Raw genomic sequence first — 11,157 nt, 5'->3', positions numbered from 1 at the left:
AGAAGCATTATTCATAATAGCCAGAAAGCAGAAATAACTGAAATGTCCATTATCTAATGAACGGATCAAAAACATGTGGTATATCCCTATAACGGAATATTATCTGGCAATGAAAAGGAATGAACTATTGGTACATGTTACAATATGGATGAACCTTGAAAACATTGTACTAAATGAAAGAAACCAGTCACAAAAGACCACATATTATATGATTCCATTTATATGTTCAAAATAGTCGTCAGTAGAGACAGCAACTAGATTAGTAGTTGGTTGGGGCTGGAAGGGAGATGGGGAAGGAGTTTGGGAGGTGACAGCTAAGGAGTATGGGGTTTCTTTTATGGAGTGATGAAATTGTTCTAAAATTGACTGTGGTGATGGTTGCACAGCTCTGTGAATATATGAAAAGCCACTGAACCATACACTTTATTTTTTATTTTTATTTTTTAAGATTTATTTATTTATTTGGCCACGTCGGGTCTTAGTTGCGGCACATGGGATCTTCATTGAGGCACATGGGATCTTTCGTTGCGGCACGTGGGCTCTTTGTTGTGGTGTGCGGGCTTCTCTGTAGCTGTGGCATGCGGGTTTTCCCTCTCTAGTTGTGGTGCACAGGTTCCAGAGCGTGTGGGCTCTGTAGTTTGTGGCACCTGGGCTCTAGTTGAGGTGCGTGAGCTCAGTAGTTGTGGCACACAGGCTTAGTTGACCCGGTGTGGTCGGGGATCTTAGTTCTCTGACCAGGGATAGAACCCGCGTCTCCTGCCTCATAAGGCGGATTCTTTACCACTATACCACCAGGGAAGTCCCTGAATCATACGCTTTAAATGGGTGAACTGTATGGTATGTGAATTATATCTCAATAAAGTTTTTTTTTAAAAAGGGATGTGCCAGGCAATTTGCTAGGCACTCGATATATAATGAATGTGAAATGCACATGATGTGTGCTTAATAAATACAATGCAAACACATAATGCCTCATTTGCTTTGAATAGAGGGGAAAAAGAACTTTTAAAAGGAATACAAGTGCATGTGAAATATAAAAGCCTAAATTAATGTGCTAATTAGGAATAAAATAACCATAACTAAGACCTATCAACATGAAGTATCGTACTGGGATGTAATTAAACTGTACTTGAGTGTACAGTGAGGTAAAGACTTTAGTGGCAATCATCTTTGGTAATACACTATTGAGTCACAGTGTTATTTAAATAGAAAGCAAAGGCCATTATAAACTACACCTGAGAATCAAAGACAAAAAGACCGTTTATTGCTAGAGAAGAGATCCAAACAGGAAATTATGCCTCTCTGTACCATCCTGGCTGTCGTATTCTGAATGTACATGATTCCCCAACTTCCCATCTCCACCACACAGTCAACCTTAATACAGGAAAATAAAAGTCTTGCCTTTTCCCATCTTGGTATTTATTTTTTTTTAAGAGGAAGCATATTTATTTATTTATTTATTTATTTATAATTTTTAATGTATTTTTTTTAGATTTATTTTTTATTGTTTTATTTTTGGCTGCATTGGGTCTTAGTTGCGGCACACGGGATCTTTGTTGAGGCATGCGGGATCTTTCGTTGCAGGATGCAGGCCTCTCTCTAGTGGCACGTGGGTTTTCTCTCCAGTTGTGGTATGCAGGCTCCAAGGTGCGTGGTCTCTATAGTTGTGGCGCGCAGGTTCCTGAGTGCGTGGGCTCTGTAGTTTGTGGCACACAGGCTCTCTAGATGAGGCGTGTGAGCTCAGTAGTTGTGGCACGCAGGCTTAGTTGCCCCAAGACATGTAGGATCTTAGTTCCCTGACCAGGGATTGATCCCACGTCCCCTGCATTGTAGGGCAGATTCTTTACCACTGGACCACCAGGGAAATCCCCATCTTGGCATTTAAATGAACAAAAAAACCATTGCATACTTCCCTAGTCCTTGACCTTTCTCATTTTCTGTTAGCCCCAAGAGGCTATCATTTTACAGCCTAAAAGCTAATGCAAACCTCAGAATTATTGATGGGCATGCGTTCCGTGGAAGAAGTCACCATCCATATCCTGCTCAAGCAAGGCATGAACAGCTGGGGAAAGATGCTAACACCTATCTGAGCTTTCAGTGGCCCAAGATCTTAACGTTCTTGTCTAGGCCTGACAGTACAGATAGAGTAAGACATGCTGGGGTAGCACATTAACACAATCAAAGGCAGATTTGCAGAATGTTTCAAGTGGCAGTCATGTATCTTAGAATGTGTAGTTCTGGAGGAAAGAGCTGGTGCTGTCCTGACACCAGTAAGGACCAAAACTCTGGTGGAAAACATGTGTGGGTGCATGAAAAGTTTTCTTCAAAATGATAGGGACAAAAAAGAGAGATCACTGTGTGGAGGAGACCCAAAAACAAGAAAAAAAGAGTTGAGGATAAAGATAAGAAAGGAAGGGAGGGAAGAAAGTGAGGATGGAGAAAGAGTACAATAGAGTCTGTTGGTGTATTTAAAAATCGCCAGAGAGAGAAATGTTAACTTTAACCACCAAAGAGAAAAAAAACCTCTTTCAGGTATACCCCTTTCATAAAATGAGATGATGGCAGGAGAAAGTGAAATATCTTAAGAAAAAGAAAACTAAGGTGGTTAGCAGAGGACAGAGATGTCATTTCAAAGTACTAAAGAGATAATGAGTGGATATAAAATTATTCATATGGATATGACAAGAGGATTGGACTTGTGTGCCCCGAAGGAGGCCATGACAAGGACTGATGTGCAGCAGTGGGAACACAAGGAGGACAAGAGTGAACCATGCAATAAAAACGGAGGCTGGGCTTCCCTGGTGGCGCAGTGGTTGAGAGTCCGCCTGCCGATGCAGGGGACACGGGTTTGTGTCCCCGTCCGGGAAGATCCCACATACTGCGGAGCGGCTGGGCCCGTAAGCCATGGCCGCTGGGCCTGTGCGTCCGGAGCCTGTGCTCCACGATGGGAGAGGCCACAGCAAGGAGGCCAAAATTGACTGCACAATGAATTTGGCTAAAGGAGAACAGTCCAGAAGACAGTCAAATCAGATTCAATGACAAGAGTAAGAAAGAGAAGAGTAACTACAGCGCACCCCACACAGAAGCAGATTTGAGTGAAATTCCAAAGCATTTACTGAAAGACTTACCTGATTTTGAAGAAGTGTAAAGCATAAATATTCAGCTGGGAAGAGCAAGAACTTGGAAATAGAATACAAGGTCTAAGCCTGAAAAACAAACAAAAAAGTCAGTTTGCCATTTACAAGTAAGTTTGTGTTCCTTCTTTTTGTTCACTAATTGTTTTCTTTGTTTGGCTTTGTAACTGGGAAATACTTTCCCACAGCAGCAGTGTGCTAAGTGGTGGATAAATTCCAAAAGTGGCCCACAAAGTTCTGTTTAACTATTAAAACTCTACCTTCACAGTAATTCTGCTAGAATCAGCCTTAGTTCTGAGTCCTGAGATAAAGGAGTGATAAGGTACAAGAAAGAAGAGGAAGAAAAACAAGGAAAGGAAGGGATGAGGAAAAAAAAATAAGAAGAGGAACAAGAAGGGAAAGAAAGATGATGGGAGGTTTTCTTTTTTCTTGGACACAGAGTTTCAGATCCTGACTTTAGTCCTGATGTCTCTGCTAGGTATTAGGAAGCTGTCAAACTCATGGTCAACTGTACGGTATCTATGATTAACAGCCCTTAATTTTCCTGGGAAGAGATCATTGGAGTTTTTAAAAATGTGGAAGAAGATATTTGGTAGCAAGTTTCCTCTAGGACAATTAGTTCTTCTAACCATTCCTGTTTCTCACAGCCTCACCCCTCCTTTGCTTCTGTGAAGGATTCAGTGTTTTCACTTAGAGCTTCCGATGAGTTTTGGTGTACAGGGATAGGGTAGTTGTTTGTAGATATGAAATTCATGAGATGGGAATTAACTACATAGAAAAAAAAAACAAACCCTGGTTTCTTCAACTGTATATGGAGAATTGCTATTATAAAGTATAGATGACGTATAAATAGACTATTTAAATCTCTTAATATGGGGAGGTACTCAAAATCTAGCACATTTCAAAGCACTTTATCAATGGGTGAAAAATTGTGTAATTACTCAGATTTATAAGGGATGTAATAATTTAAGAATGTAGGTAAATGACAGATATTCAGAAAAAAACATGGAGAGTCAATTTGGAAATTAAGGAAAGAGGCAATTGAAAAGGCATTAAAAATAATGAAAATGGTCAGAATTAAATATGACATTTGCATAAGCAAGAAAACGATTAGTCAAGCTATGGAGAAGAATTACTCTTAGAAAGAACAGAATGAAAATGAAAAGACTGTACAAATAGCCCACTGATTAGATAATTTGAAAGACAATTGTTAAATTGTAAGAAAGAACAAAAGATGACTGAGACTGAAGAAAACCTTCAAAAGGACACAAAAATTGTTTAAGTTGTAAAGGTATGTGTTACATTTGTAGGATAAATAAATCTGTGAGAGGATTGGAAGGGGAGACTTTAAAATGTAATTGGCCAATAAAAGACCTTATTGGTGACCCTTCGGGGGGGGGGGGGGGGGGGAAGAAATCTCCAAAAGGACAATGAACTATCTATCATATGGTGTGTTTTAGTTGAATTTTGGGGTTTTTTAGTTGAAAAAAAAAATTTTTTTTAATGTACTGCCTCCACTGGGGTCATTGTGCCTCTAAATTGTATAAGCAAAGAAAATAACGACAGATGAAAAAGTTTGCTTAGTAATGTTGCTTATTTTTAGCTGTCCAGAAGTTATTTTTATTCACCTTATTTCCTAAGAAGCTGAGCAATTTTCTTATTTATCATTTAACAACATTTAATTGAATACTTTATTACATGTAATTGCTAGATGCCTGCTTTCAGAAAACAGAGCTGAGGATGTAGTCAACAAAACCAGGTTCAAGCCCCAGCTCTGTCACTTACAAATAACGTTAAGTAATTGAACCACAGTTCCCTCATCTTTTTATAAAATAAAGGTCTTGAACTAGAAGAAATTATATGAACTCTTAATCCCTTCTAGGTATGTTTATTATTTTCTAAAAGACAAATTAATGTTTAGCTTAATCTTTATGTTGTAAGTTATTGCAATCTTCAGGATGGTTTTATATGTGTAAATTTTCACTAAGATTTATTGACAGACTAAAATAAGCCAAAATTTATAGAAACAGTAGGTGAGAAGAAAAAGAATAAATGGATTAGGGCTTCAAGGGCAATATTTCTGCCATTATATGGAGAAAATATTTAGATATCATTTAAAAATGTTAAACCCAGAAATTACGTAAATAACATGCAATTGTTGTGTTAACAATTAAGATGTAAGTACAGATAGTCCCTGACTCACTATGGTTCAAGTTTTGATTTTTCAACTTTATGGTGGTACAAAGGTGATACGCATACTTCGGATTTTGAATTTTGATCTCCTGGGCTGGTGATATGTGGTCCCATACCTCTCGTGATGCTGGGCAGTGGCAGCGAGTCACACAATCACCAGGGTAAACAACCGACTTTACAACCATTCTGTACTCACATAACCATTCGGTTTTTCACTTTCAGTACAGTATTCAATAAACTACATGAGATATTCAACACTTTATTATAAAATGGGCTTTGTATTAGATGATTTTCCCCAGCTATAGGCTAATGTAAGTGTTCTGAGCACGTTTAAGGTAGGCTAGGCTGAGTTAGGATGTTTGGTAGGTTAGGTGTATTAAATGAATTTTGACTTAAAGATATTTTCAACTTACAATGGGTTTATTGGGTCACAATCCCACTGTAAGTCAAGGAAGATCTGTATATGTTAGTATATGAATATATTAATAATAGCTAATTAATATTAATAAATTGTATTATTCATAGCTAACAAAATGCACAAATGTGTCAAATGTGATGTAATTTTCATAATAACACTATGCGATTTTCGCTATTATCTTTACAGATAAATGTAAGATAATTTACTCTGAGGCTTGGAGATATTTAATAACTTATTCAAGACCTCACAGACTGTGTGGTAGGGTCCAGAGCCTTTTACTGCCCAAGATGGGATACTACTGTATATACTATTTGTAACTTACTTTTCAAATTTATCATGTCTTCAATGTGGTTCTCTGTTCATAAATTTACTTCAATAGCTTCATTTCTAAGGATTACATGATATTCCATTGTATAAATGTACTATAATTTATTTAAACATTCTCCCATTTGGGGGCATTTAGTTCATTTCCAATTTTTTACTCCTTGTAGGTGAATCTTTGCACATTATCTTTAAATATTCCTCAGAATAAATTTTTAGATACAGAATAACTGGGCCAAAAGCCATGAGTATTTTTAAGACTTTTTGTATTAACCAACCATGTATTTTACATTATTTCTTTATTTTTTCTTAATAAATTTATTTATTTATTTTATTTTTGGCTCCGTTGGGTCTTTGTTGCTGCACACGGGCTTTCCAGCACGCAGAATCTTCCTGGGCCAGGGTTCGAACCCATGTCTCCTGCATTGGCAGGCAAATTCTTTTTTTTAAAGAAACTGCTTTTTAAAAATTTATTTATTTATTTATTTATTTATGGTTGTGTTCGGTCTTCGTTTCTGTGCAAGGGCTTTCTTTAGTTGCGGCAAGCAGGGGCCAACTCTTCATCGCAGTGTGCGGGGCTTTCACCGTTGCGGCCTGTCTTGTTGTGGGGCACAGGCTCCAGACGCGCAGGCTCAGTAGTTGTGGCTCACGGGCCTACTTGCTCTGCGGCGTGTGGGATCTTCCCAGACTACGGCTTGAACCCGTGTCCCCTGCATTGGCAGGCAGATTCTCAACAACTGCGCCACCAGGGAAGCCTGGCAGGCAGATTCTTAACCACTGAGCCGTCAGAGAAGTCCCTGACCAGTGTTTTTAAAAACTCCGGATAGTCAGAATAGAGCTTACCTAGGGCAGGACTTGGGTTGGGATTTGAATGATGGTATGAATGGCAGGAGGAATCCTCCTTGGATGCTGGAAATAATTTTTTTAATGTTTATTTATTTATTTATTTGGCTGTGTCGGGTCTTGGTTGCAGCACGTGGAATCTTTATTGCTGCCTGCGGGATCTTTGTTGCCGCACGCAGGATCTTGTAAGTTGCAGCATGTGGGATCTTTTAGTTACGGCATGTGGGACCTAGTTCCCTGACCAGGAATCAAACTCGGGCCCCTGCATTGGGAGCACGGAGTCTTAGCCACTGGACCACCAGGGAAGTCCTGGGTACTGGAAATATTGTATATCTAGATCTAGATGGTGGTTACATGCATATATATATACATGTATAAACGTTCATCTAGCTGTACATTTAAGATCTGTGTACTTTACAGTATTTATGTCATACAGTATGTATGACAATACAGTGTGTATTGTCAAACAATCTCAGATTCTTGGCATTATGTAAACCAGACATCTAGGGTCAACTGGGGTTTCATTTTATTCCCAGATATTTTTATATGCTTTTGCTGTCATTTAAACTTATTACATATAGGCAGTAAACACATAAACACAATAAGTCAAACTCTGGCAAGCTAACAGACTTTTTTTTTTCTTCTAAGTTTAGATGAAGCCCCCATTTTCAATCCCTAACAGCTGGATATTTAGGTAGCCTCCAATTTTTTGCATTTTCCTTGTACATAAATTTTTGTATGTATCTTTAATTGTTAACTGAAAATAAATTTCCAGGAAGCTGGCTTTCAGTGATCTGAAGAGGGGGTGGCATGAAAACCCTGTGCCAACAGTATTCTAGAAGTTAAATGGGGCACATGTCTCAAAAGAATAAGATTTTGATTAAACACTGTTTAAACCACTTGGACCACCTTAGAATAAAAGACTCAGATTGTAGCATTTTTCTTATCCTTAACAAAATATTGGAGTTTGGAGTAACCCAAGAGAGAATAGTGAAATACTCTACTTTTCCTAAGCATACCCAGATCTAATTTCTCTCTCTAGAAACTCATTCTCAGTCTTTAAATTTTGAAAGACAAAACATAAGATTTGCTGACTTTTCCAAAATCTTAGATACTTTAAAAAAATGTTGATCTAACTTCTGATAAAGCAAGCATCTCTCATTATTAGCTTTGTTAAGATACAGAAATCAAGATCCAAGCTCTTTTTGATTTGGACTATATTGTACAGGCAGTATTTTCATATTGCTGAGTAATTACTTGGTTGCAGGTGTGTTTACTTTGACATTACTTAGATCTGCTTTCATTCTGCCCTTCAAACACCCATTCCTTTCTGTTTTCTAGAACATATATTGTGGTTGGCAGCAGCGAGTGAAACCTCAGCCTCCATCTGCATTTCTCTAACCTCTTAGCACAATAGTGTAGACATTTGTTTGTGAACACAATAGGATGGAATCCAGTTCATCTGTTAACAACTTAGTGATGTTCTAAACTTTTACTTCCAAGTTGTAGACCCTAACATGACTTCATGTCTTGGCTGAGATTCAGAGTTTCAACATACACAGACAGATACAGACTTTCTCTTCCCCCTACCATGCTGGGCTGTTACCAGCAGTTTCTGGGGCATGAAAAACATCCGAACTGGCAAACTTCAGAAAAAGCAGGCTTTTTTTTTTTTTTTTCCAGGAATAGTTTGCTTTATTGTGACAAAAGGCCAACCTGTTCCCCTGTTTAAAATATGCAGTGGAGTTATTTTAGCTTCTAAAATTTTCAATGCTGAGTAAGAATATATACTGAGAAAAAGGAAAAGAAAAAAGAGTTCTATCAACTCTTCTAAGCTTAGTAATTTTGTGGTGCTCTGAAGCTTTCAACATTGGTCTGGATCCTTGCAACCTTCACCTAGATAAGTGCTTAGGATGTTAGTAGTCAGACTTATACCTCTCTTCTCCCTGTAATCATCCTGGTGGGAAAGGATTCTTCTCTGCAGAAACTAAACAGCCCCAGAAAAAAAGATCTACAGATACTAGCATTTATAGGTCCATCAGTGACAAAGCCAGCTTGAAGACTCACCCCCTTGTGATGAAGCTCTCCAGGCACCAATCTTCTCTGGAACCTAGTATTTCCAATTAGCTTATTATTGCCATATTCTTTAGTATGAACAGACAGCCAGAGAACCAGACAATGGAGGAAAGCCTCTGATATGAAAGACAGACCAAACAATGCAGGTTGGGGTGTGGGGTTGGGGGATAAGGAAATGGAAATAAAAGTTTCAGGGAGTAGAAAGAAAACTTAACAATGATTAACAAAAGTGTTAGGGAGAGGAACCAATATATTATATTCGTAAAATAAGAATGAGATGCCTTAAAAATGGGACAGAGAACAAGACATAGTTCTTGGAGGGGACTTCCCTGGTGGTCCAATAGTTAAGACTCTGCACTCCCAATGCGGGAGGGCCCGGGTTCGATCCCTGGTTGGGGAACTAGATCCTGCATGCATGCCGCAGCTGCAACTAAGAAGTCCACGTGCCTCAATGAAGATCCCGCAGGCCTCAGCTAAGACCCGGTGCAGCCAAAAAACATAATAAATAAATAAATATTAAAAGAAAAGAAAGAAATAGTTCTTGGAAATTAAAAGTTGGGAAGCAAATTCAACAGAAGGGTTTGAAGACAGAGTTGAAGAAATCTCCCAGAAAGTAAGACAAAGAGATGGAGGATATGAGAGAAAAGATAGAACAATAAGAGGATCAATTCAGGAGGTTCAATTCAGAAGATCAGTGGTTGCCAGGGTTGGAGGGGAGGGGGAAGGGGAGATGAATAGGCAGAGCAGAGAGGAATTTTAGAGCAGTGAAAATGTTCCATTATGATACCGTGATGATGGATACATGTCATTCATTATACGTTTGTCCAGACCCATAGAATGTACGACACCAAGAGTGAACCCTAATGTAAACTGTGGACTTCGGATGATTATGATGTGTCAATGTAGGTTCATCGGTTGTAACAAATGAACCACTCTCCAGTGCAGCAGACACAGGTTCAATCCCTGGTTAAGGGAGATCCCACATGCTGCAGAGCAAACTAAGCCCATGTGGCACAAATACTGAGCCTACGCTCTACAGCCCGTGAGCCACAACTACTGAGACCTGCGTGCCACAACTACTGAAGCCTGTGCACCTAGAGCCTGTGCTTCGCAACAAGAGAAGCCAGTGCTCTGCGACAAGAGAAGCCACCGCAATTAGAAGCCCGCACACTGCTACAAAGACCCAACACAGCCAAAAATAAAATAAGTAAAAAAAAAAATGAACCATTCTTGTGGGGATGTTGATAACCGGGGAGGCTATGCATGTGTAAGCACAGGAGGTATATGGGAAATCTCTGTACCTTCCCCTTAATTTTGCTGTAAACCTGAAACTGTTCTTAAATATATATATTTTTTAAAAAGCCTAAAAAAGGACTTCCCTGGCGGTCCAGTGGTTAAGACGCCGTGCTACCAGTGCAGGGGGCATGGGTTTGATCCCTGGTCAGGGAACTAGGATTCCCGCATGCTGCACAGTGCGGCCAAAAAAAAATAAATAAAATAAAACAGAGACACTGTGGGTAGCATGTACCATCACCAAAAAAATCTTTAAAAAAAAAAAAAGCCTAAAAAATATGTTACAGGGAGGAAAACCAGATCCTATATAATGGGTTGGAAATCCCAATGGCATCAGACTTCTCCATAATGAAATTGGAAGCTTAGAGCAAATGAAGCAATGCCTCAATATCCAGAAGGGAAATGATTTGCAACCCAGAATTTTGTTCCCAGGTAAACTACCAATCAAATGTGAGGATAGAATAAAGACGTTTTTAGACATTAGAGAATTTAAAATAGTTCCACCAATATTCCCTACTGGAATACAAAGAGTTACCATATGATTGAGCAACTCCACCTCTAGAAATATACCAAAAGAACTGAAAGCAGAGACTCGGATACTTGTAACCAATGTTCATAGCAGTATTGTTCCCAGTAACCAAAAAATGGAAACAACCTAAGTGTCTATCAACAGGTAAATGGATAAACAAAATGTGGTATATACATCCAATGGGATATTTTTGTCTTAAAAACGAATGAAATTCTGATACACGTTATAACATGGATAAACCCTGAAAACATTGTGCTAAGTCAAATAAGTCAGACACATAAGGTAAGTATGTATGATTCCACTTACATGAGGTACCTAAAATAGGCAAATTCGTAGAGAGTGAAAGTAGA

This window comes from Lagenorhynchus albirostris, chromosome 15 (genome assembly GCF_949774975.1).
Source record: "Lagenorhynchus albirostris chromosome 15, mLagAlb1.1, whole genome shotgun sequence".
In the NCBI taxonomy this organism is placed as follows: domain Eukaryota; kingdom Metazoa; phylum Chordata; class Mammalia; order Artiodactyla; family Delphinidae; genus Lagenorhynchus; species Lagenorhynchus albirostris.
This window is presented reverse-complemented; position numbering follows the sequence as displayed.